The sequence below is a fragment of the Triturus cristatus genome, chromosome 3_2 (genome assembly GCF_964204655.1).
Source record: "Triturus cristatus chromosome 3_2, aTriCri1.1, whole genome shotgun sequence".
In the NCBI taxonomy this organism is placed as follows: domain Eukaryota; kingdom Metazoa; phylum Chordata; class Amphibia; order Caudata; family Salamandridae; genus Triturus; species Triturus cristatus.
Window position 1 is genome coordinate 527,266,280 of NC_140584.1, and position 27,419 is coordinate 527,293,698.

The following is a 27,419-nucleotide window of genomic DNA, read 5'->3' on the forward strand; positions in this document are numbered from 1 at the left end:
TAAAGGCTAAGAAGACCTTTAAGCACAATACCCTCAAGAGGTGGCCCGAAACACTGATATCGGACACATATATCTCAAATAAGGGTACTATAGTGGCTGATCTCATCTTCTATACCAACAGAAGAGCACAGTGGAGAAAGACCCTAACCTCTATGCTGCGCTCCAAACAAACCAAAATTCTGCATGGTTTTCGTTTAAACACGCTTCCATCCTGCCCTTATGGCGGAGCTGACTATCTCCCTCTACAATAATGGTAATGTCCTCATCCAAGCCTCGGACCTGAACCTCAAAGGATTCAATCATGCCGTTTTGAGGTTCAAGAACACTATAACTGGCAACCAAAATGTACTACTCACTGGCTTGATCCCGAGGCGATGGACGGCCCCTCCTCCCCACTGCTCATGCTCCTGTCTGCTAACACGCCCCCTACAGCTCGACCCATGTCTACGGAGGCTATACCTCCTCCCCACACCATGAATCTGCGTCTGCCTAGTAAGGATGACGGGTTAACTAGCCAGAGTACCTCCTGCCGTGGTGCTATCCGCACCAATGCTCCTCCGTTACCTTGCCTTACCCCCCTTCCTCAATCCCCTATGTCACACACTATTCGCTCCAATAACTTGAGTGATGGCCACCCTACAAGCCTTAACAGTCAGGTAGGAGTGGATACTCACACCTTAGGCCCTGGAGCTCCCAATCACAGGGTTCTGAACCTTGCTGATGTCCCCTATACGTTGACTAATAAAGTATACTAACCCACTTTCTCACTACATGCCGCATCACCCTCGACCCCTTCTATTTCCACTCCGCCTTCCCCTATTCCCACTCTTAGCTTTGATTCCTATCTCAATGATGACGCTATCCCCCTACTTAACTGTGCCAACGATCCTACTCAACCCTCTACTATCCACACCACAGCAGATCCTGTCCTACTTGCGTGGGCTACTCCTGCAAATAATTGCCTGAACAAACAAGAAGATTGATGACCTCAAGCATGATATCTTGGTAGTCAAAGAGTTGGTGAAAAGCATTCTGCATGTCTTCTTGACGATGGAGAAGCGTTGGCTCTCACCCCCACGCAGTTGAATGATATCTACAATTCACAGAAGCTATACTCAACTAAAGTCCTTACAGCCTTCAGCGCCTATCTTGGCTCTAGAGGGAGCACGAGGCCTCTACCTAAGCACCACTCTCGGCCCCACAGACCCTTACCTCAGCTATTTGAGGAAGACATTCTCAACCTGCTTGGAACCTACTCTAACTCAAAGATGGTCCCCAAATTTAACTCTACTCTCAGCATACCTTCAATCATTGCAGACCCTGACAGGGAACCAAATCTTAAACTCAGAGAGTTAAATATAGAGAACCTACTTCACACAAACATCTCAACTCAAGAATTTGACACTTCCAACTTGCACATCAACTTGATGCTACTCAACTGTAGATCGGCTGTGAAACATGCTGCTGATATTTCTGATCTCATCATAGCGCATAACTTGGACCTTCTGATCATCACTGAAGCCTGGCTCAAGGACACTTCCTCCCCAATTCTTGACCACTTAGTCCCTCCCGACTACTCTATTATAAGAAGTGATCGACTGGTTAAAATAGGCGGGGGCATTGCCTGCATTCATCGCTTCAACCTCACAGTTAAACAATCTTCATGTACTGTCTTATGCTCCTGTGAACAGCAAGTCTCTGAAATCTGGAACAAAGGCAAGAAGTTTTTTGTGCTGCATTTGATCTATCAACTTCCTGGCGATAATCTAGACTTCATAGAGCATATCATGGAGGTCATTAGTTCGAGTTCGGATCAACTCTGCCATATATTCCTTGGAGACTTCAACATTCATTGCAATGACACAAGCGATCCTATTGTCGATTCCTTTAAGACATTCCTCTATGACCTCAACTTCTCACAGCTCTGTAAAGGTCCTACTCACACAAAAGGCGTCACTTTAGACCTCATCATTGCCAAAGACAATCTCGTACAAATAGGAGAAATCTTACCATGTGACTGGTCTGATCACTTTCTAATTCCCTTGCTCATCTTAGACAAGGGACTGGTTCGACAGGGTCAACCCCTTAAAGCGAAACAAATGCCGCGCAATATGAGAGACCTCGACATTAACATGATAACATCAATCACTAAAGATAGACTACAGCCCCCCCATAATTTGACCAACCTTCACGATCTTTCTGAGCATTACATGAACACCTTTTCTAACATTCTTGACTCTATTGCTTTGAAACAGATCAAAAGGATCCCAATCAAAGTTTCTAAACCATGGTTTAATGGTGCCCTAAATGATGAACGGCGCAATCTATGACTCTCTGAAAGACACCTTCCACCACAAATCTCTCTCAATTGAGGAAAGCAAGGAGCATTTACAACAAACACATATGCTTGGCGAAAACCGAACACTTCAGATTTCAACTAGATGGAGCCAAAAACAGATCAAAAAAACTCTTTGCAATCATTAAGGAACAATCTAACCAATTCTCTAACCAGAACTCTACTCCCTTATCCCTGCTACCTAATGGTGATGATTTTACAGCTCAGTTTGCTGAAAGAAAAAAAGGAAAATAGAGCTGGAGCTATTACCTACCCCCCCAACTTTGTTATCCAAGTTATCGCCCGCAGGATCAGGGGAGGTGGTAGAATCCACGACAATATACTCGCATTTGGGCGGCTTTCTCAAAAACAACGCCTCTTGGAGCAGTTTTCTACTACCAGACTGCACTGAGATACTTCGCAACATGGCATCCATCAAACCATTTTGGTGATCCTTTACCCGCCAAGCTCTATAAAGATTTAATCTCAGCCTTTCTCCCTCTGTGGTCCAGGATCATTCATGATTCCCTCTTACAGGGAAAGATACCGGACTGCCTAAAAGTTGGGCAAGTCACTCCCATTCCTAAGAAGCCCAACGCGGACCTATCAGATCCAAACAACTTCCGACCTATCACCAGCAGCAGGACTCTAGCAAAATTGCTTGAAAAATGCATACACTCGCAACTCTGCAACCACATTGAGAAATACCAACTCCTGGATCCTCATCAGTCAGGGTTCACAGCAGGGCACAGCACTGAAACGGCACTAACTCACATTGTTGATGATGCCGTGAGAGCCCTTGACCAAAATATCCCTTGTCTCCTGATCCTTCTAGACCTATCCTCTGCCTTCGATACCATCAAACATGAAAACCAAATTGATCTCCCACAACATAGGATGTGTTTTTCAGGCCCGGTCCTAAACTGGTTTGCCTCCTTCCTTCACAATCGTATGCACAGGGTCAAAGTTAACCATGGCCTCGCGTCCAGTACCCCTGTCTTGATTGGAGTCTCCCAAGGTTCTACGCTATCGCCCACCCTCTTCAACCCATTTATGGAACCTCTTGCGGTCACCCCGAATAGAGCAAACATTCAATATCATATGTATGCAGATGACACGCAACTGTACTTGAAGATCTCCTCGCTAGAGGACATTGTAACTTTAAATGCTGCACTTGCCCAAGCTCAATAATGGTTAGCTCAGAACCATCTCCTACTAAATACTCTCAAAACAGAATTTCTTTTGATCACCCCACCTAATCACTCAGCTCCTGCACTTGACTGGATTAAACACCTAACGGCACTAAACTGCATACCTCATGTTGTAGACTCCGCCAAATCTTTAGGGATCACCTTGGATAAACACCTAAACATGAAAGCACACATCAGTGCTACTACTAGGGGAGCCAATTTCCTACTCTACACACTGAAGAAAATCAAACCATTCCTCACCCCCGAAGATCTCAGGCCAGCGGTTCAATCCTGACTATCCCTAGATTGGAATATGGACCGGTAACCCTCGCAGGACTTCCCAAAACTAGCCTGGCCCCACTCAGAGCTACCATGAACGCATCAGCCAGACTTATAACGGGTTCTATGAAATTTGATCACATTTCTCCCGACCTTTTGCAGCTAAACTGGTTATCTATTGAAGCTAGAATCCGATTCAAGATAGCTTGTCTGACTCAAAGCCATACACCACAATACTCCATACTACCTAGCAAACAAGCCTGAGCTTTCTGGCTCCAGCCGGAACCTTAGAAGTACGTCCACCCTTCACCTGAAACCTCCAAGATTCAAAAAGAAAAGATCATACAACCGTGCGTTCACAGGTATGGCTCCAAGAATCTAGAACTCCTTGCCATCTGAGATCAGATCAAATCCCTCCACTTCTCCCTTTAAAATATTGGTCAAAAGACTACTCATGAATGAACGTTAATGCGTTGATCATGCTTGTGTGTTTTGCTAATAACCAAAATCTCAAAGTACTTTCAATGATGTTCTACGATTTGCATTTTACTGTCTTTTTGTATAGATCATCGATAGCTCCTTCAATTGCATCAACTGTCAATTTTTTTGTTTGCTCATTTCCTTTTTGTTAATATTCATTGATGCACATTGCACATCTTAGTTCTTTCTACTGTATGATGTTTTAGTCAGAGAGCTCTATGGCTCCTTTGATACACACTACTCTCTATTCTTGAATGTTTTCCCACAGGTTGTAACTTCACCTACCTTTCTCTATGTTTTGTATAATTGCTGATTACAATTCTATACAGCGCTCTGATACCCCTTGGGGTCTTGTTCGCGCTCTATAAAACTTTTCAAATAAATAAATAGTTCTTGGTTATTCATTAAAGAAGTGTGCCATCCTCATTGACTGCCCCCAAAGTTCTTTCTATACCAAAGGCATAACATCATATGATTACGTGCTGGGAATCCAAATTCCAATGTGCCCACTATTCCTCATCAAAGTCATGAGAGTGAATTATGTCTGTGATGAGTAAGTGAAGGCATAGTAACAATCATTTTCATTAAGCACTGAGGGGCTTATTTACAGCAATGTGACGCAGGGCTGGGCTGCACGTCAATTTGCTGCGCTGCCCTGTGTCAAACGAAAAGGGCAGTATTGTGCTGTATTTATGAGATACGACAGTCCTTTTCTCTTACACTGCACTGGTGCACAATAGCGCAGGGTTTTGACGCATTCCCAAATTTATGCTATGTTGTAAATCTGTGAATTTGTCAAAAACCATGCGCGTTGAGTGGGAACACTTATCGCAACATCCATGGCATGCCTAACCGAGGCAGTGTGAAGCAACGCAGTGACTTGCGCTGCGTTGTCTTACACCATATCTACAAGGCCATGAAAATCGATTCTGGGTGGCTTTCCATGGCCTTGTAGACATAATTGAGAGGCCTGTGCCACTGGAGATTCATTAAAAGTGACTTCGGCGACACTGGCCTCTTGTAAATGAGGCCCCAGTGCATTACTATTTTGTCCCTCTTCATTTGTCATAGTCTTTAAACTATGAGGATTTAACAATCAGTGTCAAGTCCTTAAAAAAAATCCTTCAGCAGATGCTAGTTAGTCTTGCATTACAGAAGACCCTTTTGGGTGTACTGGGTCAAGCAATGTAGCAACATTTAAAACTCAGCACCTTTTTACAGATATGAAGGGAGTAGCAAGCAAATTTATTTCATATAGTGTAAGTTGGGCATATGCCAAATATCGGGGCATATTTACAAGGGCATTGTGTCACCAGAGCCTGACCTTTTATGACACTCCGGTTGCGCAATACCATGCTCTATATTTAATGTGGCGCTCATCCACTTGCATGGCTTAACGCTGCATTGTAAATGTCATACCCTTTGACGCAGTTTTCTGAATCGAAGGGGCGTGCAATAGCTGTTGCTGTGGGCATACCCACTCAACACCCATTGCTTTTTGATACTGACCCAGGTTCACAAGGATGGCAAATCTGAGGCAGCGCCAAACACTAACGCCATTCAAAAGGAGGCATTAGAGTGGCGCAATGAAGAGAAATACTTTTATTTCTCCTTGCCTTTTTCTCTATCTATATGTGATGCATTTTACAGCACACATAGAAGGATCAAATTGCCATTAATGATGGTTTATGTGAAGGAAGGTGTCCCTTCCTGCACATAAACAATCATCCCTGCAACATAGGGACCCTTGCACCATGGTGCAAGGGTCCCTGTTTTGGCCCTAGGTAGCTTTTCTAGAGCCTGTGCAGGGGGGAGCACATGGACGGGCTATATTCTTGTTAATAGGGCACAATTCCTGCGTATTTTAAATGACGCAGCCAGGCACAGCCAGGCGCAGCCAGACGCAGCAGATTTGCTGGCGGCTGTTGTATATTTGTGCTTACTTCATTATGGCTACTTGGTGTCAGTAGTCCCTCCTTTGTGTTTACATCTTCTCAACCTCCCATAGTACCTATGAGTGTTCTAACTGGTATGTGAAAGATCCAGTCTTGGCAGTTGATGGTCTGGTCAGCTGGCGAGGTGTATTGCTCCGCTGTGCTATCTTAATAAATCTATCTTGTAACCTGAAGACGTGTCCTGCTGCCTACCTAACCTATCTACAACATTTTGGCGACGATTTGGCTGACCAGACCAAGGCGGAAGCACAGCGCAGCACGAGCAACACTTAGCAACAAGAACCCAAGACTGCGTGCCACCCAATTGCAGAAAAAAAAAAACGTTGAAAGAAACTGGTAACCTGAGTAACGCGAGAAAAATTGGGAAAAAGAAACAAGAATTATCAAGAAACCTGTCACAACTACTCCATTAGCTGTCAACCCTGAGTCAAGACGACCTGACAGGTATGAAAGACACTTGCTGTTTAAAGCGCAGCCAAGAGCTCATCTCGTCAAAAGAATATTGACACTACGTGACATGTCAGAAAAGCGGTTACAAGCGTGAAAATTGTAAACCAAGCGCGTTCCCAAAGCAATTTACTGGATTAATTTAAGCCAACGTATGTTTGGAACAGCATATTGCAGTAATCGATATGCGCGGCTGAGGCCAGCTGTGAGACCTATCTAAAAGACATCTTGTGACAGGCGTGGACAATGAGGTGAAAAAACGAGACTGGTGAAGAGAAAAGTGAGGTGTGTCCAAGTCTCCGCCTTACCGTTGTTGTTCAGAGAGATCCTTCCCATATTGCTGACATCCTCTTACTGATGATGTTGTAGAATTTCCGTGGGTACTAGCGGAGAGGCTGCGTCTTCGTCACACTTTCAGAACGTCCAGCGTTATTGGCGTTGTCCTGACTACCACCCCATGGTCAGAGAAGTGCTTTCAGCGCGACATCGTGCAACGCCGCTCAATGTGGAACGTCACGACGCAACGTCAGGAAGCCATCTTTGCAACTTCTTTCCCTTAGTGTTTTTTTTGTTGGTTCCCATGGTAATGGGACTTACGGGACACTACGCGACAAGGCAATATCCATCGTTTGTCAGCCTCACAAGTCATTATCTCTCCGAGGATCAAGTAAGACACACCATGATGCCGGAAAGTCAAAAGGTGAGAGAACGCAGGCAGTGTTATGTATTGTTGGGATTATCGAAGCACTGGCAGTTCCGTTTTTAAGCATGTGTGTTTTACTTAAAAGGATACAGGTGTGATAGTGGTCACTCACACAGCATCAGCAATTTACGTCACACTACTTTTTGAATTGCCCTTCCAGTACAAAGACCAGCCATAAGTCAAAGCGTCACATGGAAGCACAAACGAGTCGATGTTAAGGCTATTAATTAATTTACGAGAGTGCCACCTGGGTGATTTTCGAAATATTTTTTGTGATTGCGTTTCACATTGAAAGCTGGAATAAAACTAAGGCATTACGAGTAAAAGTGAGAGTGTTCTAAAACAAGGACAGAGATCTAGAACCATGAATGTTAAGAACCGGAACAGTAAATTGTTTTGATGGTGATGTTCAATAGCATATATATATAGTAAAGTCACAAAAGAAGCGCAAAAAGGAGTATCTTATTGATTCTGTACCGCAAAGTAAATCGAAAAAGCTTGTTAAGCAGCCACCATCAACTTCTGGAGAGAGTAATTCATTTAATTCCAGCGTTGACAGAGAGCAGCTCAAAAGCAAGTGAGGCAGATATATATATAAAAAAAAAAACAGACTTAAAGTTATAAGAAGAGATGCCACCGTTCAAAAGTATTGAAAGACTGTAGATTTCAAGAGATGAAATGTGAATGGGAAAATTGGAACGTGGCAATTACTATTTCAATATTGACTTGGAGAAAACTATTGCAACTCTAACCCCAATTCAGGGAAAACTAAGGACTGAGGAAGTGAGCCTTGGACCAGGACCGGGAGAGGACAATGGTAGTCCCAGGACCGGCAGAACCAGAAACCGGGAGAGGACAAAGGATGTCCCAGGACCGGAAGGGGACAAAGGTCCCAGAAGAAAAAAAAAAACGAGAGAACAAAGGTTCCAACCTATCTAGAGGGGGACAACGGATGTCCCAGAATCAGCACCGGGATAGGAAAAAAATGTGTCCCTTGACCGGGAGAGTTCACGACCGAGATTCGTGACGACAAGAGTTCCAGTACCACGACAGAAAATCGTGACAAGGGGGTTCTCTAAACTGGGACAAACGTTCTGCGACTAGAACCGGGCCTTATAGCCCACAGTACTGAGACAGTTTGTCAACAAAGAAATTAAATTTTAAGTAATTTAGAGGCCTGACGCACATCTTGAAGCCCATAATCCAAGAAAAAGAACCAGAACCGAGATACCTGGTCCAGAACTTCATCTTGGACTGTAAGAGAACTGGCTCAAATTTTTCTCAGGAAACATTCTTCCAGAACTTTTTGAGCATTGGAGGCACTTGTTCAACTATGAGCGGTAAGCCGCGGCGGACAAAGACTGATTGTAGAGAGTAAACTGTCTCTTCCCGTTTTTGCTGGCCACAATGACGGATTGTAGAGAGTAGACTGTCTCTTCTTGTTTTTCGTCAATCGAAGGGGAGAAGGTGGTCATCATGATCCTCATCATGATCCTCATCATATTCTGTCCCTTTACCTTTGTGATCTGGAAGTCCAAGAGGTCGCTGACCTTCTACATGTTTTATGTTTCCTTTCTGTTGTTTTCCATGCTTTAAGCTCTTATTATATGTTTGAGTGTTTTATTTTGTTTTCTCTGTAAAGGAAGAAGATATGTTGTATATTTGTGCTTACTTCATTATGGCTACTTGGTTTCAGTAGTCCCTTCTTTGTGTTTCTACCTTCTCAACCTCCCATAGTACCTATGAGTGTTCTAACTGGTATGTGAAAGTTCCAGTCTTGGCAGTTGATGGTCTGGTCAGCTGGCGAGGTGTATTGCTCTGCTGTGCTATCTTAATAAATCTATCTTGTAACCTGAAGACGTGTCCTGCTGCCTACCTAACCTATCTACAACAGCGGCATTGCGCCATTTCATTGTAAACATACCCCATTGTCTTTTACCAAGCGGACTCTGGATGATTCAAGAAGATTAGGCCCTAAAACACTAATACATGAATCATCAAAAATGGCTGTTGTAGAGTGTCCTCTTCACTAAAACATTATTCCCATAAAGAAACCAACATTCAGAGAAATGACAAACCACTCATTTTTTGATGCCTAAAACTTAAATAGATTTATGAACAGGATCATTATTTGAAAGTAACATTTTCAGATGAATAACATGGGAGCTCCAACGGAATGCCTGACAAAAAAACTCTAAGCACAGGTAGATATATACAATAAAAATAGATGTGAATTCATTATACGTGCAATGCAAAAATTCCTTACTGATTGTTTGATAACATTTGTTAAACAGTGTGTTCTTACCAATGCATCTGTGACCTTGAGAGATACTTGCAAATACTAGAACAAAAACATCATATCTCACTCCCTAATTGTACCTTGCAATCCAGAGCTGAGTTCTTCAAAATACCTTAAAGTATTAGTCACTGAAGTCAAAGCATGTATTATTGCTGCAGTAATAAGTTCACATGGCACAACCAAGATGGAGTAGGTTGTGGCCCAGGTGCCTGCATTTCCCTTCGTTTGGCACTGTGTGCCCACCTTCTTACCTCTCAATGTCATTCAAAATCAGTCCAACACTAGACATGTGGATGGAATTTATATTCCCTCTCTTATTTCCCCTCCTAATTGTCTTATCACCTTTGGGAATTTATACCCACACTTGAACACACTGAGCATAAGCTAGGCCCTAGACATATTAGTGGAAGCAAAAGCAAGAATACAATAACCACCTATTTGAGAAGGCCTACCTTCCACTTCTCCCCACCCCCCAACTGTCTAGCTGGTCTCTGATTTATTTTCCAAAATACTGATTTGTCCATCTCATGTTCTTTTTGTGAAACCTTTGAAATTTCAAGTATTAGATTTTGTATGTTCTGCTTGTCAGGGATAAAAGTCCAATACTGTTAGCTAATTACTTTGCAGATTCCACCCTCCTTTGCTAAAATCAGATTCAAATCCATTCTGTTCTTCAGAATCATGATGCACATGCCAATTATTTCTTCAGTAATATTAGTTAAAGAAGCACTGGTGTCTTCAGCCAATCATTCAGTTCTTTGAGCTTGTTGCCTTATTCTTGCTATGTACAGTGCTATCCCTTGTAGAGTAACCATGGCTGTCCTTCCATGTGTTCCTTCTTTGGTGATAAAAACCAATGTCTTTCAATTATTTTGTGTAATATATGTGTGAGGCTGTATTAAAAAAAGAGATTTCCTTTGGACTGTACTTTAAGACTCATAATAGTATTGACTATGTATACCAGTGTTCACCTTGCTCACACCCATTCAAGCTCACGTCATTCATAAAAAGAGAAACATAACCGTATACCCAAGGTTAACAATGTAGACAACGTTTTTGTTAAAATAAGTACAAATATATTTATTACTCAAAATAACAAAATACATGAGTCTTTGAATGTATAAACAATCAATTATACTGTTGCCTGAAATAACATCTGGAATTGATTCAAAATAATGTACATATTATAGACACATCAAGATAAAAAACAATAAAGCATGATACAAGTTAAAAAGAGAGTACATACACAAGACAAAAACGGTAAATAGACATAATATCGAAAAAAAAAATATCGACTGAACAGAATATCGAGTTTTTAATATAGAATAGACAGAATATCGAATTGCCAAAATATAGTGGTGAAGAATTGAGAAAATCAGGTAAGAAATATCGATTTAAATAATATAGAAGTAAGTAATATCGACAGTCATAATTTAGTAGTTAAAAATATCGAATTTTTTTATAGTGTTTTAAGTGTTAGTATATGTGTTAAAAGTATGTATTAATATTGGAATGTATGTTAGAATATTTTTAAAGTAATACATTTTATGTTATTTCTTTTTTGTGTAATATAATTCCGTAGCGGGTTGTGGGTTTATAGGGGAGTAGGGTGGGAAGTAATTTAATTATAGTACATTAAATAATAATTTATAGGAATTATTAATTTTTTTTAATTTAATTTTGCGTTTTACTTCTGTAGCGGGTTGTGGGTTTATAGGGGAATAGGGTGGGAAGTAATTTAATTGTTATTAGTTAATTATTAATTAGTATTGAAAATGAATTGGTTGTTGATTAATTATTAATTGGTAAATAATTTATATTAATTGGTAATTAATTTGTATTAATTGTTTAATTGATAATTATGTTAATTGTATTCATTTAATATTTGTAGCGGGTAGTGGGTTTATAGGGGAATATGGTGGGAAGTAATATAATTCTAAAAAATGCATTATTTAAATAAAGTGTGTATATTGATAATTAATATATTATTAATTCATTATTAATTGGAATTATTTGCATTTATTAATGTTTGTTATAGAAAAATAATAGGTAATTAATCAAAAATGTATTGGTATTTATAATTAATTAATTATTAAATATTGTGTGATTGGTAATTCATTTTAATACTTTTTTTGGAATTAATAATTCATTTATTTTTAATAAAATATCAATTTATTATTTTCCCTACTATTGCACTCACTGGAGTGGGAATAGTAATTTTTACCCCTACGCTATCCAACGTATTCCCTACTATTGCACTCACTGGAGTGGGAATAATAATTTTTACCCCTACGCTATCCAACGCTTTCCCTACTGTTGCACTCTCGGGAGTGGGAATAGTAATTTTTATCCCTACGCTATACAACGGTTTCCCTACTGTTGCACTCACTGGAGTGGGAATAGTAAATTTTACCCTCCCGCTATCCAACGCTTTCCCTACTGTTGCACTCACTGGAGTGGGAATAGTAATTTTTACCCCTACGCTATCCAATGCTTTCCCTACTGTTGCACTCACTGGAGTGGGAATAGTAATTTTTACCCCTACGCTATCCAACGCTTTCCCTACTGTTGCACTCACTGGAGTGGGAATAGTAAATTTTACCCTCCCTATCCAACGCTTTCCCTACTGTTGCACTCTCTGGAGTGGGAATAGTAATTTTTACCCCTACACTATCCACTGTTTTTCCTATTATTGCACTCTCTGGAGTGGGAATAGTAATTTTTACCCTCCCGCTATCCAACGCTTTCCCTACTGTTGCATTCTCTGGAGTGGGAATAGTAATTTTGACCCTCCCGCTATCCAACGCTTTCCCTACTATTGCACTGACTGGAGTGGTAATAGTAAATTTTACCCGCCCGCTATCCTACGCAGAAAATATTGAATATTTTTAATGAATATTACGTTAATATATATGTATAATTTGTTTTTTTTTACTTACCTTAATTATTCATTAATTTTAATGTTATTTAAGTATTTTTAAGTATGTGTCAGTTAATTATATGTATTATTTCATTCATTTTACATTACTTTTAAGACATTTAAAAAAATCGATATTTTGACTAACTATATTTTTAACAACGGTATTTTGGATTCTATATTTTTGTACTTACCTGTTTGGAGATAGGGATTCGATATTTTGGCATTCTATATTTTGGCATCGATATTTTTGTATGTCTATATTTTGGTAGTCGATACTATGTCAGTGATCCGACAAAAACATATGTCATTTAAGTAGCACACATCCGTAATCTCCTAATATTTATGGCTGAAACCTGGTACTGTAATGTTGATAAGTACTCAATGGTCCCAGTCTCTATTAAAGGGCGTCGACTCTCAAAGACAACCTGAATTAACTGGAATCATTAAAAGCACCTCTTAATAATTATAGGAGCATACAAGGGAATCCAATAAATTTGGAATTGTGGTAGTCGTCCGGAGCAGATACCTCCGTCCTCCTTACTGATGTGCTGATTATAGAAGTGGGGGAAATCTTATTGATACCCCTTGCAGACCCCGGTACTGGGTGGTTGACGTGGAGCTTCCCTCTATCATTGGCGCTGTAATCACCAGACTAGTTGATACAGCGGTCCTTCTTGATAGGAACTGCTTTAGCTTCCTTCTGGTTTGTTGCTCTCTTATTGCAGCTTTGAAAATCCCTGTTATAATTAGGGTTTGTCAGCGTATGGGAGCGTCATGGCGTCAGTCCAGTACCATCCATCCATATATGTGTGAGGCTACTAAAGCTAGATAACAGGAACCATCCAACCCAGCTGGTAAGGAGAAGTAAGCTTTCTTTCCATAAACATGTCTCAGTAACTTTTTATCTCATTGTAGTACATAATTTGTTCTGGCATGTTAAAGGTATGTGTGCACTTACTTCCACCCACCTTTAAATTTCCCTGCAGACTCTGTAGAGTGTTGCTAGCCATTAACCCTGTAGATTCAAAGCTGCATGTGTTAGCAATGAATCAGTTTACCTCAATTACGTTTATTATGGAACCTTAACATCCCCTTTTGTCTACTGTACATCCTTCGGTTTTGCACATTTTAATTTCCTTCGGTTTGTCATCTATTCCTTTAAATTCTTGAGGGCATATTTACAAGCCACTATCCGCACCACAACGTCACTTTTCCTGACATTGTGGTGGCAATAGGCGCTTCGCCTTATTCACAAGGCAGCATTAATTCACACAACGTGACTTAACGCCGTCTTCTAAACAAGGCCTCCTTTCACGCTATACTTGGTGTGAAAGGGGTGGGTAATGGGTAATGTGGTGGGCGTTTCACCGCAACACCCATTGATTTTGACACTGCTCCATATTTACAAGGGCAGTATAAATATGGGGCAGCGCCAAAATTAAGACCAGGAGAAAACCTGGTTTTAAACAGGCACAACTGGGAGAAATGCTTAATTTCTCCTTGTTTTAGCTGTTTCTATATGTTATGTGTTGTGCAGCACACATAGAAACAGCAAAAGGGCATTGATTGTTCATGTGCAGGAAGGTGACCTTTCCTGCACATAAACAATCCATAAAATAACATTTTGCAACTTCAATGTGTGATGCATTAAGAAGAACACACAGAGAAGTTTCAAAATGCCATTTCAGATTGTTTATGTACAGTAGGCACACCTTCTTGCACATAAACAATCTTCCCTTACAACGCAGGCACCCTTGCACTATGGTACAATGGTGTCTACGCTGGAGCTAGGCAGCTCAAATTAGCACCAGCGCAGGGAGAAATGTAGGGCTGCAACGTATCCTTGTGAACACGGTGCAGCCCAGTGTTTTGAAAGTGGCGGAGAACGGCATTTAGCCAAGGTGGCTAACGCCACACTCCAACACTGCCTTGTGAATATGTCCCTTAGTGCCATATGAAATGTTCGGGTACCTGAGGGCGAGCAAAGAAAGGTAAATAACATATGACAACTGAAACAAAAGGGGTCTTTGTGCATATCTAACTTCTTCAACCAGGGAAGCTTTCCTGTGCGTGCGCACCCAACAGTTGGACACATTTATAATCGAGTAGTGCTTTTTGATCAGCTGAACATATGTGTTTTCTCTATACTAATTTTTTTATAAGAACACATTTCTTCTTCATTATTTCTTTTCATCTTTTGAAGGATGGCTGGGGTGGAGGACCTATAGTTTTTCACTGGGTGGATAATAAAATGAGGCCCCCATCCTGATAAGAACTACCATCTGCCCCTGAAAGTTTATTGCTTCCTTCATTGACTGGTTTCAATAACACTTTTCTATTGGCTTCTTGTTACTTGCCCACCTACCTGATTTATCATTTCTGGCAGTGACCACTAAATTGGGCAGCTAAACTTTGGGGTCTCAGAGACCTTGCTACCCTCCTTTCGTGCTCTCATATTTTAAGTATGGGATGCGAGTATCCAAGACATTTTACAGTAGTCTCCGTTACCAAAGGGATCTGGTAGGGCACTTTCCGAGGGGCTGGAGGCAGCTTATCTGGACGTGATTTACTAGAAACCAGTCTCCGGGTTACAAACTATGACAGGCAGCAGCCAAGGGTATTGGGTTGCTTGCTGGATCTGGTTCACCACATGAGATTGTCCTTTGCAATGGTCAATGACCACATCATCAGTTACTGACAGCCTCACATGTTAGCTTCACGATTTAGCTTTTGAAATGTCTGCAGTGATCACTCTCTATGTACATTGGTAACCTTACCACTGGATCAGTTCCTTATGCAAAAAGAACAATTGATGGACAGAAAGCTGCACAATGTCAAACATGCACCCCAGTACAGAGATCTGGGCCTAACTCCCTTAAGCAGCAGTTTTGTCACAGTAATTTCACCGCACCTGCATGTTTCGTAGGCCTCCATCCAACTTGATAAAATGCAGATCACCGTTAGTGCGTATATGTCTTCTGCATGGTGGTGTCTCTATAAAGCCAAACTACAACCTCAAAAATGTTTTTTGGGCCTAGAGGAGAATGACAAGGAATGACCCCAGTTCCTTTACACACGTTGAGAAACATCTGATACATCGCATGCGACTTGCGTTGTAATGGTATGCGATGTAACAATGTGGTCATTGTAAGAAACGCGTTGTAATGGCATGTGATGTATCACATACGATGTGACATCACATATTCCACACGTTGTTTCTCTAACAAACCAAACACTGTTAGGAATAGTCTTGGGTAAATTTTCAAGAGAGTTTCTTTCGCAATATAGTTTGAAACTAGCTGTCATTACATTGTGTACCTGTGTGGGTGGGCCTGTGGAATCACTTCACCATCAGTGGAAGAGGTGTGGCGCCGCGGACAGGGCGACTGACCCCAGAATCTGGGGACCACAGTTCGATCCCAGGTGCCAGATTAGCCCAGCACCATGCGACTCTGGGCAATAGCTTGCTTAATCTTCCCGACGGCCCCCAGCGCCTAGAGACCCTTACGGGTGATTGTTCGCGCTTTACAAATGTGGATTATTATAGTGATAACAAAGACTTATGCAACGCAACCCTTCTTTCTGGATTCACCCGCACATCTTCTGCATTCTTCTTTGCTCCCATTCCTGCTTCTCCTCTTGTCTTGAATCATTTTGAATGTTCACGACTTCTTCCATTGTATATGTAGTTACATTGGGGAGGGTTACTGCTGAGCATAGAGTGGCATACTCGGCAGAGGCATTTAATGCCTAAAACCTGGCCACTGTGTCTGCAAACATTATTTCCCCTCAAAACGTTGTCTGACCTTTCTCGAGGTGGTACACATCTCACAACAGCTATCTGAGATGGCATTTGCAGCGCACACAACAAATCTAACACTTGGGGGGTCATTGCATGTTGGAGTACCAGTTGAGGTCCTAAACCCTCTCTGCGATGAAAGCTTTCCATGCTCATGCACCACACCAAACCCAGAAAGAGAATCAGTATAAATGTTCATGTTTATGCATTTTTGCTCAATAGCAGGCCTTCAGGAGAGAGACCTATTTTGCGACTTGTGATGGTTGAAAAGAAGAGGCTTCAATTACACTTTCAGAGGTGCGAACAGCATATGCAGGTCTTAAACGTCCTGTGTTGTCTCTTAAGCATGACCCATCTAAAAACAACACATTAACACAATGTTCCAAGGGTTCACCTCCTATGTCTGGACGAGATGTTACACACAATCCAGTCAACTGTCTTGAATCGTGATCTTCATCATCTTGCTGGAAAGGCAAAGGCAACAATGTAGCCGCATTCAACACTCGCACCTTTTTAATGATATGATAGGAGTAGCAAGCAAGCGTATTTCATAAGGTGTAGGTTGGGTATCTGTCAAATGATGTGTTTTACATCAACTGTGTGGCCTACATCTAATGTTACAGCGAGGCCAACACAATATAATCAGACAATTTCACAGCCATCACCACGGTGGGAACACCCCTCGAGCACCCCGGGAGAGCTTCCGCTACAGGATCCAAACAAGCTGAAAAATATGCAACTGTGCGCGGTTGATCATCATGCCATTGTGTCAAGACAGGAATAGTGCCCGTCTGTCTCAGTACAGTACAAGGGAATTTCTTTATCATAAGCTAGCATAACAAGGACTGGGGATGAACAGAAAGCATGTTTAGGGTCTACAATAACTTTTGACTCTCCAACAAGGACACTGGATCAGAGATGTCCTTCTTTGTCAATTGGTAAAGGGGTTGGGATATGTGGGAAAAGTTCTGAATTCACTTTCTGCAGTATCCCACCATACCAAGTAATCCCCTCACCTCTCTCTGCATATAGGGCGGGGCCATCTGTGTCATCCTGTCCTGGGATGAATCCTCATCCTTTTCTCTAACTTGGGCCCTTTAGTCACTTTAGACTGTCAAATCAACACTGGGTTTTGCAAGGGAGACCTTATGCCCCCATGAGCCAAACAATTCAGTAAAGTAATTGTATCCCATTTGCATGCTTCTGTCATAGGTGAGGCAAACATCAGGTCATCAATACCCAACATGGACCCATGATCAGGAAGCAAAGATTCTAGATCCTCGTGAAGGGCTTGAGAGGCAATAGACAGTGAATTGATGTACATTGGGGTGTTCATTGCCAATACAACCTCATATTTTTGAATGTGAGAACAAATCAACAATGGCTGTTTTTGTGAACTGGTATTGAAAAAAAATGTGGAACAAAGATCTCGGACAATAAACAATCTTACTGTGGCAGGGATCTGGGACATATTCATGACAGGATTAGGGACAATAGAGAAGCTGGGGATCACCATCACATTAATGACTCTCAGATCTTGGACCATGTTCCAAGATACCCCAGCAGCTTTTTTTTCCTGTGTGTCGTAATTTTGCTTTATTGCAATAAAGATGTACAACAAGAATTCAAATTCTAGTGTAATACAGCGGTGGACTTTAACATTGATTGGTGCAATATAAAGGAAACACATGGGAAGGAGGCAGGGAGAAGCAGGCAAGAAGGGGGAAAAGGGAAGGGGAGCGGCTGGGATGAAAGGGGATTGGTGCGGATCAGTGATGAAGATGTGTTATCCAGTTTTTCAGTTATTCTGCCTTTCACCATGTTACAGTGCGCCGGAACTCAGCTGTTGATTGTGGTGTGGTGGGTGTTGACAGTCACCCAGCACAATTGGTGTAGGGGCTCTGTTGAAATACAGTTTCAAGGGTCAGGGGGACGGGAAGAAAAAGGGGCCAAATGCCCATTGCGTAAGCATGGAGCAAGTGCCGAGGTGAAAAGGGGAAACCTAGATTGGGTGGGAGATCATCGGCCGCAGGTCTCTGGCTATGGGGAATAATGCCACAACTGGGAGGAAGGGAGAAGAGCGCGGGGATGGAGGGGCAGGGTGGAAGACTAGGGAGGCGGAGAGGAAGTGGTGTGTTCTGTGCCCCAAGTGCGGGGGCGCATCCAATGTGCAGAAATGTGGCATTTGGGGTCTCCATCAGTGAGTGTGGTATTCAGTAGTCTGCATGCTCGGTGGGGGGGAATGGGGAGGGGGAAGGGGGTATGGGTAGGGGGAAAGGATGGGATTAAAGAAGGGGTAAAGCATGGGGGAGATACAGGGAAAGTGGAAAAGGGGGGTCAGATGGGAAGAAGAGGGGGCGTGGTCGGTGGGGGGGGGTCTGTGAAAGTGGTTGCAAAGGTCAAAAATCCAGTAGATGGAGGGGGTCAGTGTCACTTCCCCAGATGTGGGTTTTTTCACTGAGTTCGGTTTAAGCATAACAAAATAAATCAGAGTGGGGGGGTCAGTGCCAATGCGCTCAATTTTAAGGAGTATTCTGGAGGAAAGGAACCCACGTCTGGATGAGCATATCGGTCTGGTCTTCCAGTCCATAGATGACGTGCTCATAGGATGCAGTCTGTATCATTGTCACCATCCGGGCCTCCTGAGAGGGAGGCAGGTGTGAGCGGATTTGGCGTAGGGTGCAGAGCTTGGCTGTAGACAGTGCCGTGTGTAGGAGGTGGCGTTGTGGTCAAGATAATTCAGCCGCGCTTCGAGAACATGTAAAAGAATAGGGGTAAGGGGGAGCAGTAAGAGCATGGATTATTTTTTTGCAGATTTATATAGTGCAAACTCGACCCAAAGGTATTGGAGCACTTTACATGAGCACAAGCTATGTTACACAAGGGCACATTCATTTTTTTCTTTTTTTGGTAGGCACGGGAAGATTAAGTGATTTGCCCAGAATCACAGGATGTGGAGTCGACCGCAAGGCTCGAACCTTGGTTTCTCAGCTTCAAAGTCGGCATTCTCGCCATGAGACCACATCGTGTCCCCAGGGTATGTGCCACATAAGACCAGTAAGATTGGATTGAAGGGCAGTCGCATAAAATGTGGGTGAGATCGCACTAATGGGCTGCACCTGCAGCAGTTAGAATGTGGCAGGAGACCCAACCCTCTGCAGAGTTTACGGAGTCCAGTAACACTCATGGAGCAACTTGAATACGCAAAATTTCAGTTGGGCTTCTCCTGCACCTCTGTCCAGGACTTCAGGCCAGTCCTCCTCCTTAATGGTGATCATTCTGGAGGCGGTTTTGCCACTTGGTGTGGAGGCTACGAGAGAGGGGTTGTGAAAAGAGGTGGATCGTGAGTGCGTTGTATAGCCTTGGCATCACTCCCCTAGGTTGGCCCCATGTGTGCAAGTAGTCCACCATTGGAGAAGACAACAGGGACCATAGGGGAGGCCCCAGGCAATGCCGCAGATAGTGCTGAAATTGCAGGTAGTGCCAGGCCTGCCTCGGGTGAAGGTCAAATTCCTCCACCAGGTGGTTAAAAGGATTCAAGTCTCAAGCAATACCTAGTCTAGCGTGAGAATACCCACTACAGCCCATTGTGACCAGCATCCCTCCATAATGGCACCCTGTTATGTAGTCGATGATCTACTCCGAATATGCAGTGGTCACAGACCTAAGCTATGGAAATGGCCTGCAGCACCGGGTGGGGGGGAAGGTTCGGGGGGTGTGGATCCCATAAAGAAGGCAGAGTCCATCGCCACCAGAGAGAAATTAGCATTTGGTGCAAACCCATTATGGGGGGGTCTGAGATGCCTGGCATTAAATAGACTAGTTATTAAAGGTGTAGGGCCTGACAATAGTGTTCAATCGATGGTAGGCCCAGGCTGCCACAGAAATCGGTGCACAATCAGTTTGGCTGCGGCTAGTCGGGGTCGAATAGACTCCCACACGAAGGCTTGTATCCAGGAATGGATGAGACATAACATGGTTAGTCGAACCATGATGGGAATCATGCCGAGTGTGCAGGTTAAGCGCGGCAGGATGATCATACGTACCGCTGCCCCCTGCCCCGCATAGAACAACCAAATACAGACTATTTTTCAAAGTCCTGTTTCATCTGTGTGATGATGGGGGTCAGGTTGTCCGTGGCATTTCGGTTGGCCTCTAATAACCAGGATGCCCAGATATTTCAACCGGGAGGGTTTCCAACGGAACGAGAACCCATGGATCCTTGCCATCTTGGTACAGGTCGACAGTGGGAGGGCTTCGCTCTTGTCCCACTTCACCTTGTAGCCGGACAAGGACGCAAAGTTATTAATGATTTCCAGCATACACTGGGAGAGAGCTGCCAATGTCTCATAAGGTGAGCAGAATGTCATCAACATAAAGGTATAGCTGTGATGGGGATGCCGGTTATGAGCTATGAGTGACAGATACAGCCAAAGGCACAGTTGCCAGTAGGAATAGAAGTGGAGAAGAGTGGGCAGCCTTGGTGTGTGCCCCTCCTAATTTGGAAGTGGTTGGAGACAAACCCTCCACAGTTACCCCGGGCTATTGGACAATCATACAGCAGTGGTACCTTAGAGATGAACTGATCCCCCAATCTGATCAGTTTCATGGTAGCAAAAAGGTACCCCCACCCAATGAGGTCGAAAGCCTTTTCAGTGTTTAGGTATAGAGCCACTGCTCCCTCCGGTAGGTCTCTGGTGGTCCAGAGGGTATGTGCCAGGGTTTGTAAGTTGTTCCTGGAGGAACAGCCCAGCACAAAACCAACTTGTGAGCTGTGAATGAGGGAAGGGAGGACCACTTTTAAGCGCTCCAGTATGCTTGCAAGTATTTCAATATCACTATTCAGGAGAGAAATTGGTTGGTAGCTGCCACATAGCAACAGTTCTCTTCCTGGCATGTGGAGGATGGTGATTACCACTCTATTAGAGAGGGATCCCAAGGAAGCCGAATGATCTGCCTCCTGGAAGGCCACATGGAGGGAGCTGATTACCTCCTCCCCTGCCCATTGGTAGAATTTAGCAGGGAAGCCATCCTCTCCCAGGGCCTTGTGGTAGGGTAGACGAGAAATGGTTGCTGCTATCTCCTCCTTGCTAATGTCCCACGCGTGTAGTTCACTGCCCGTGTCTGTAAGACAATGGAGGTTCACATTCCAGAGGCATGTGTCAATTTGGTCCTCCTATGCCGGTGCCTTTGGCGTATAGAGTGTTCCATAAAAAGACCCAAACTCATTAACATTGGCCTGGGGATTGGGAAAGTATCACCTGGAACGCTGATCTAATAGCTGGTATGGCCATGGCTACCTCACTCTGTCTATGCTGGGCCACTAGTGAGCAGCCTGCCTTCTTCACTTGCTCATAGTGTTTCCCTTATATGTGCTGTAGGACATACTCAGCCTTAGAAGTGTAGAGGCTGTTGAGGGCCATGCAGGCTTGTTCCAGTCAGTGGAGATTGGGAATGGTGGGGTGGGAAGAGTAGAGGCAGTTGAGGGTAGTGATCTGCGTCTCCAATTACGCGCTTTGGAGCGAGGCTTCTTTGTTGGCCACGGCGGCATCTCTCATCAGCTGACCACGGAGGGTTGCCTTTGCGGCCACCCAGAGCACCCTTTGAGAGTCCATGGAATGCTTCTTATCCAACATATATGCAGACACATGGGCTTGGAGTTGAGCCTTACCTTGGGGGAGCAATATCTTTGTACGTTCAGGCGCCATGGTTTGCGACCCCGTCGGTACGTTTACCGAACCCATGCAGAGGAACCTATCTCCCACCTTTAGCTTTACAAAAGCATATCTGCAGTCCTGGTCCGGCCAAGTCTTCACCACTGTAACGGGTGGTGATTTGCAGATGAGTGCCGCTACTCCACATGTTCGCTGCAGGCTGATTTCGGCTGTGGGGGACAGCAATGTGATGCTATATATTACTTTGGCCACCCAGTCATAATGCAGTTTGTCAGCTTCTATGTCATCTAGATGTGTCTCCTGTAGGAGGGCCTCATCCGCTCTTTTGGCCTGTAGGTATGCTAGCACCTTTTTCTTTTTAATATAGTGTGTACGGCGATGAATGTTCTAAGAAAGGAGTGCAGGGGGTTGCTGCGTGCACTATGTGGGTGCAGGCATGATAGTCCGAGGTCTCTTGCGGGGGGGGGAAGGACAGTGGTGTGGGGGGAGACAAGGGTGGGTAGCCAGTCATCAGACAGGGGGAGAAAGGCGACCCACCGGGATGTGTGTGTGGCACAGGTGGTGAGGGTCTACAGACCAACAGTGGTCAAGAACGGAGGGGAAGGGGTGTACAAATAGAGGAGGGGTAGTGCAGTGGCTGACAGAAGAAAGGCAGGGTTGAGAGAGGGTATGGTAGGGTGGGTGGGTAGGGAAGGACCGGACAAACTGTGGAGGTACCTGCAGGTGGAGACTGACCAGGCGGGGAGAGGGGTCTCATGGATCTAGGATGCGCGGGGGGGGGTCACAGAACAGAGGGGGGATTAGGGGAAGGGAGGATGGCAGGTAACATGGAGTAAGAGCAACATGGAGTACATCGTTCGGGGCTCTAAACTTTTTGCTGCCGATCTAGGCTAGTGGGAGGGCCCCTTCTAGGGTCCAGGCAGGGTGGAGAATGAATAGGTGTGCATATGGATGTGTGAATGTGCGGGGATAGCGGCGGAAGGATATAATGTCTAGGGGGTAATTCGGAGCAGGGGGGTCCAGGAAAGGGCTCAATGTTGGGGTGGCAATGCCTTGTGAGGTATGCACAGAGAAGCAGTGGAGGGTAGCGTTGCAGCGTGCTTGAATGCGGGTCCCCTAAGAGATTAGACATGTGGCAAATAGGATACAGAGGGTCAAGGGGGCAGTAGAACGGGGGTGTGGTGGGCCTCTTCGAATCTCTCCTAGGTGGAAGGGTGATGTGTGAGTACATGCCGTGGTACAAGAATGCAGGGCCTGCATACGGAGCACATCACCATGAAATACATGCTAAGCAAACATTGGAACGCAATGAGCAGAGAGAGAACAATAAGAAAAGCATGGAGTAATTAAGAAAAGGATCTCGAAGAAGGAATTGTGCTGTAAAAGGCATGCTGGTATTCAGCCAAATGCTGTCTTCATTCATCAGTTCTCCAGGTGTTGTCCCCTTTGAATAACAAAGTCATCGCAGCAATTCAAATCTTAGGGTCCGGCCTCTAGCGCAGAAGTAGGCTTCAAGGGAGAGCATGACTTGCCCCAGCCTGCTCATTCATGAGTACAGCCACCGCTTAGAGAGCCTGGTTCCTGTCTCCCTGTGATCCAGCTCCTCTATTGTGATCTGTGCCCCTCTGTCGAGCGCCCCAGGATCCCGCCGGCGTTCGCTGGGTATTGTGGCATTCGATAGCTGTGATGGAGCTTGTCCTACCACAGTAGTAGGGGAGGCAGTGTTCATGTCCTGGGTGTAGAGGACAATAAGGAAGTGACGCAGGTCCTCCGGGTTGAAGAATTCCTTTGATTCCCCATCTTTAGCGATCCTGAAGCAAGCAGGTTCATGGAGTCCATATTTGATGTCTATCTGCAGAAGCTTGGGGCGGAGGGATAGGAAGGCTTAAGGCGCTCATTCGTCTGCCTGGAGAAATCCACCGCCATCCGTACCTTGTGTCGCTTGTAGACCTATGGGCCATGGGTTCCGGCTGCAGAGATTAACTGTCTTGCTTGTTCATGATGTGAGAAACAGGGTATGCAGGTACCCCCCACTTTGGTGGAGCTATGGGATGCGCTCACTGTATTTCCAAGGGATGGGTCAAAGGTTAGGCCTGTGAGTGTCAGGAGCATATCTTTGAGGAAGGTCTTGGCATCAAGCCCCTCCATGGATTCTGGAAATCCAAGAAAGTGCAAGTTGTCTCGCCTGTTCTAGTCTTCCAGATCTATCACCTTGCTGCAGAGGATTAGGAGCTCCTGCTCTCGCTCCGGCAAGGTGTTAATGTGGTCCTCCATTGCTCAAACTCGCTGTGTCAGACCATCCACCTTGGTCTGAAAACTTGCAATGTCTGAAAGGATGGACTTGTGTTTCAACATCAGAGAGGAAATATTTGCATTCATGCCCTCCAGGCGCCGACCCACAGTGGAGATCTCCTGCAAGATGTGCTCCATGGTGGGGTCCGGGGCATTCACGGCTGTGGATAGAGGCGGGTTCGGTGCAGAGTGAGCAGTGCCCGGTTGGTGGATGTAGAGTGAGACAAGTTGAGGGCAACTGAATAAAGCAGCTGTCGGGCAGGCTTGCCCGTGTTCTTGCCAAGTGACACCCCCTGAACCTGTACTGTAGTTGGCGGGCCCTTCTGTGGTGCATCAGTGGGAGGGCTTTGACACCAGGGCCGCCGGACTGGGACTCTGATAGAAGTACAGTATATGTATAGGTTGCCGTATTGACCCTTCAAAGGCTGTTTAAGGATTTTGCAGGGGTCCTGCTGCTGATGGGTTAAGATTCATGGATGGGACTAGTTGTACAGTTATTCGTGGTTAGGGAGTCCGTGATCCCTTGGCCCCATTTCTTGTTGGATCTGTTTATTGAGATTTTTTATCAGAGATATGTAGTTTAACAATGATTGCTATCAGGTACATGGAGCACATACATGGGGCAACGGTAACCAGGAATAACAATAAAACACATGCCATCAAGTGGTACCTTATAGTGAACTTTTGTTCCTTCATATTCTCACATTATATTCTGCTCTACTCACATCTTACCTAGGGGTCTTTATATTTCCCCATATGCAATTTTAAGATCAATATATACACTATATTAACCTCTTCCATGCTCATGACGTCTCCCGGCCGTCATGAGTCACAATGGGCGTGTGCGGACGACGGCCGGGAGCTGTCATGACCACGCATGGAATGTCCAGCACTGCGGCAGCGCTGCGGCGGAATTTGCGCCGCAGCGAAGAGGTTAACAACCTAAACATTCTCAGGTTACAACAAGGCTCAAGACAACCACCCCTTAACAGACATTGTATGAACACATAAAAGCATGTACTTTATACTAGGCCTGGGCTAAATTTCCGATCTGCTCGCGGAAATTGCGATAATTTGACATTTTCGTGTTCCGCGGAGAGCGCAAAGATGTAAAAATGTCCGCATTCCGCAGCTTAGCGATAATTTGTTTCTTGCTCGTGCTGTAAAATAATACATTCTCGCGCGCGCGATCGCCTTACCTGAATCCCCGCATTCGCCGACAAGTTTTCCCGTTCCGGTCGCGTTCTCCACGAGATGTTGGATTGTTGGTAGCCATTTGCGCTCTCTCGCGACAGTTCGCGCCCGCAATAACATCATGCGTTGCGCGATCACGTCTTTCTTCTCGCGATCATGCACCGCGAGAAGAGGGAAAACAAGATGGCCGCACCCGCGAGCAACCGCATGGGTAAGTTGGCGAGCCACGACCACGCAGAAAATACCGCGAACGGGCGGGGAAAAAACTTCTGCATCTTCGCGATATTTCCGCGTGTTTGCGGAGATTTTTAACATTTTTGCGATAATTTGCGAAAGTCGCTTTCGCAAATTCCGCCCACCCCTACTTTATACCTCCCCAGTCAAGACCCTGTCACGTACAATTGGTCTGTCACTAGAGCCCCTGCGGCCACCCCACCGTGTCGACAACAATTTCCCATTCCTATGTTTGACCAGCTTTTGGCTCAATTTGTTGTGAGGGTAGTGCATCTACTTCAGACTGTAGATTGAGCCGCAGTGTTGTGAGAATTGTGTCCCAACTATCCGAGAGTGGAAACTTCCATAGACCCTGTGTGTCCTCCCTTCTGAGGGACACGCCCGCAGTTGATGCCCAATTTAGAACAGAACAGGCCCAGGCCAGGAACACGGGGGATCGCCTGACTTCCAACATCGTGTAATAAGTCTCTTTGCCACTGCAAAGCCCTGAACCATAAACCTACTTGTGGCCCTGTCCCTGGGAAATAGTCCCAATAAGCATAATTCTTAAGAGTGTCGGAGCTGTCCATCTGTGCACTCCAGTAGATGATCAATCACCTTGTCCCAAAACTGCGGAAACTTGTGGCAAGTCCATAACATGTGTACGATGTCCGCATCTAAGACGGTGCAGCAGAACAGTGTGAATCCGACCTGTGAAAATACTGATTAATTTTCCCCCGAGGTGAGGTACGCATGGTGCACTATGTAATATTGTATTAATTGAAACCTCGCGTTACGTGGGACTTGTGTGGGAGTCGTTAGTACCATATTCCATTCTGTATCTGTATAGGCGCGGCCCATATCGCACTCCCACTTTGCACGCAGTGAACTTAGGTGCGTATGATGATGAAGGACTTCTGCAAACCAATGAATCAGTAAATACCATTCCCTATTACCTGGATATTTTGGATTCCATGTTTGTTTGTAATTCTTGCATGATATCTCCCCATTCGCTTTGTAAAAGCCATTATCCAAGAAGTGTGTAGAAGAAAGTGTCCCGGGTGCATACCCTCTTCTTGCACCAACACATTGATTGGCACAACTCTGTCGTCAATATATAGATTGCCAAGTGTATGAATTGCCACGGTGTCAGTCCACCAAGTAAGTAGGGATGGTGTGACCGAGCCCCTTAGGAGTCCCAACCAGAGGGAGTGCTGGTGCATACAGGTTTACATGCCTAGTTAGAAACAACGCTTTGCAGAAACATCTGTAAGCTACTTATAGCAAAAGTGGGAGTGAGTTTAGTGTTCCTTTAGCAAGGATTTAAAATAGAGAGAATAGTATGTACTGCCAGAGGAGCCTCCCCCCTACCCCACTGTCCAATAAATACCTGCCTTCCACCCACCGGGCGATCCATTGAAGTTGGGACGCCAGATAATAATGTTCCAGATTCGGCACTGCCAACCCTCCCTTTCCTGTTGGAAGATACAGCTTTCTAAGCACCACTCTGCAGCGAGACATGTGCCAGATGAGTCCTTGTATAATGCGTTCTACTGGTTCACAGAAAGAGGGTTGTAGATAAAGTGGCAGATTTGTGAAATAATAAAGAAGGCAGGGAAGGACCACCATTTTAACAAG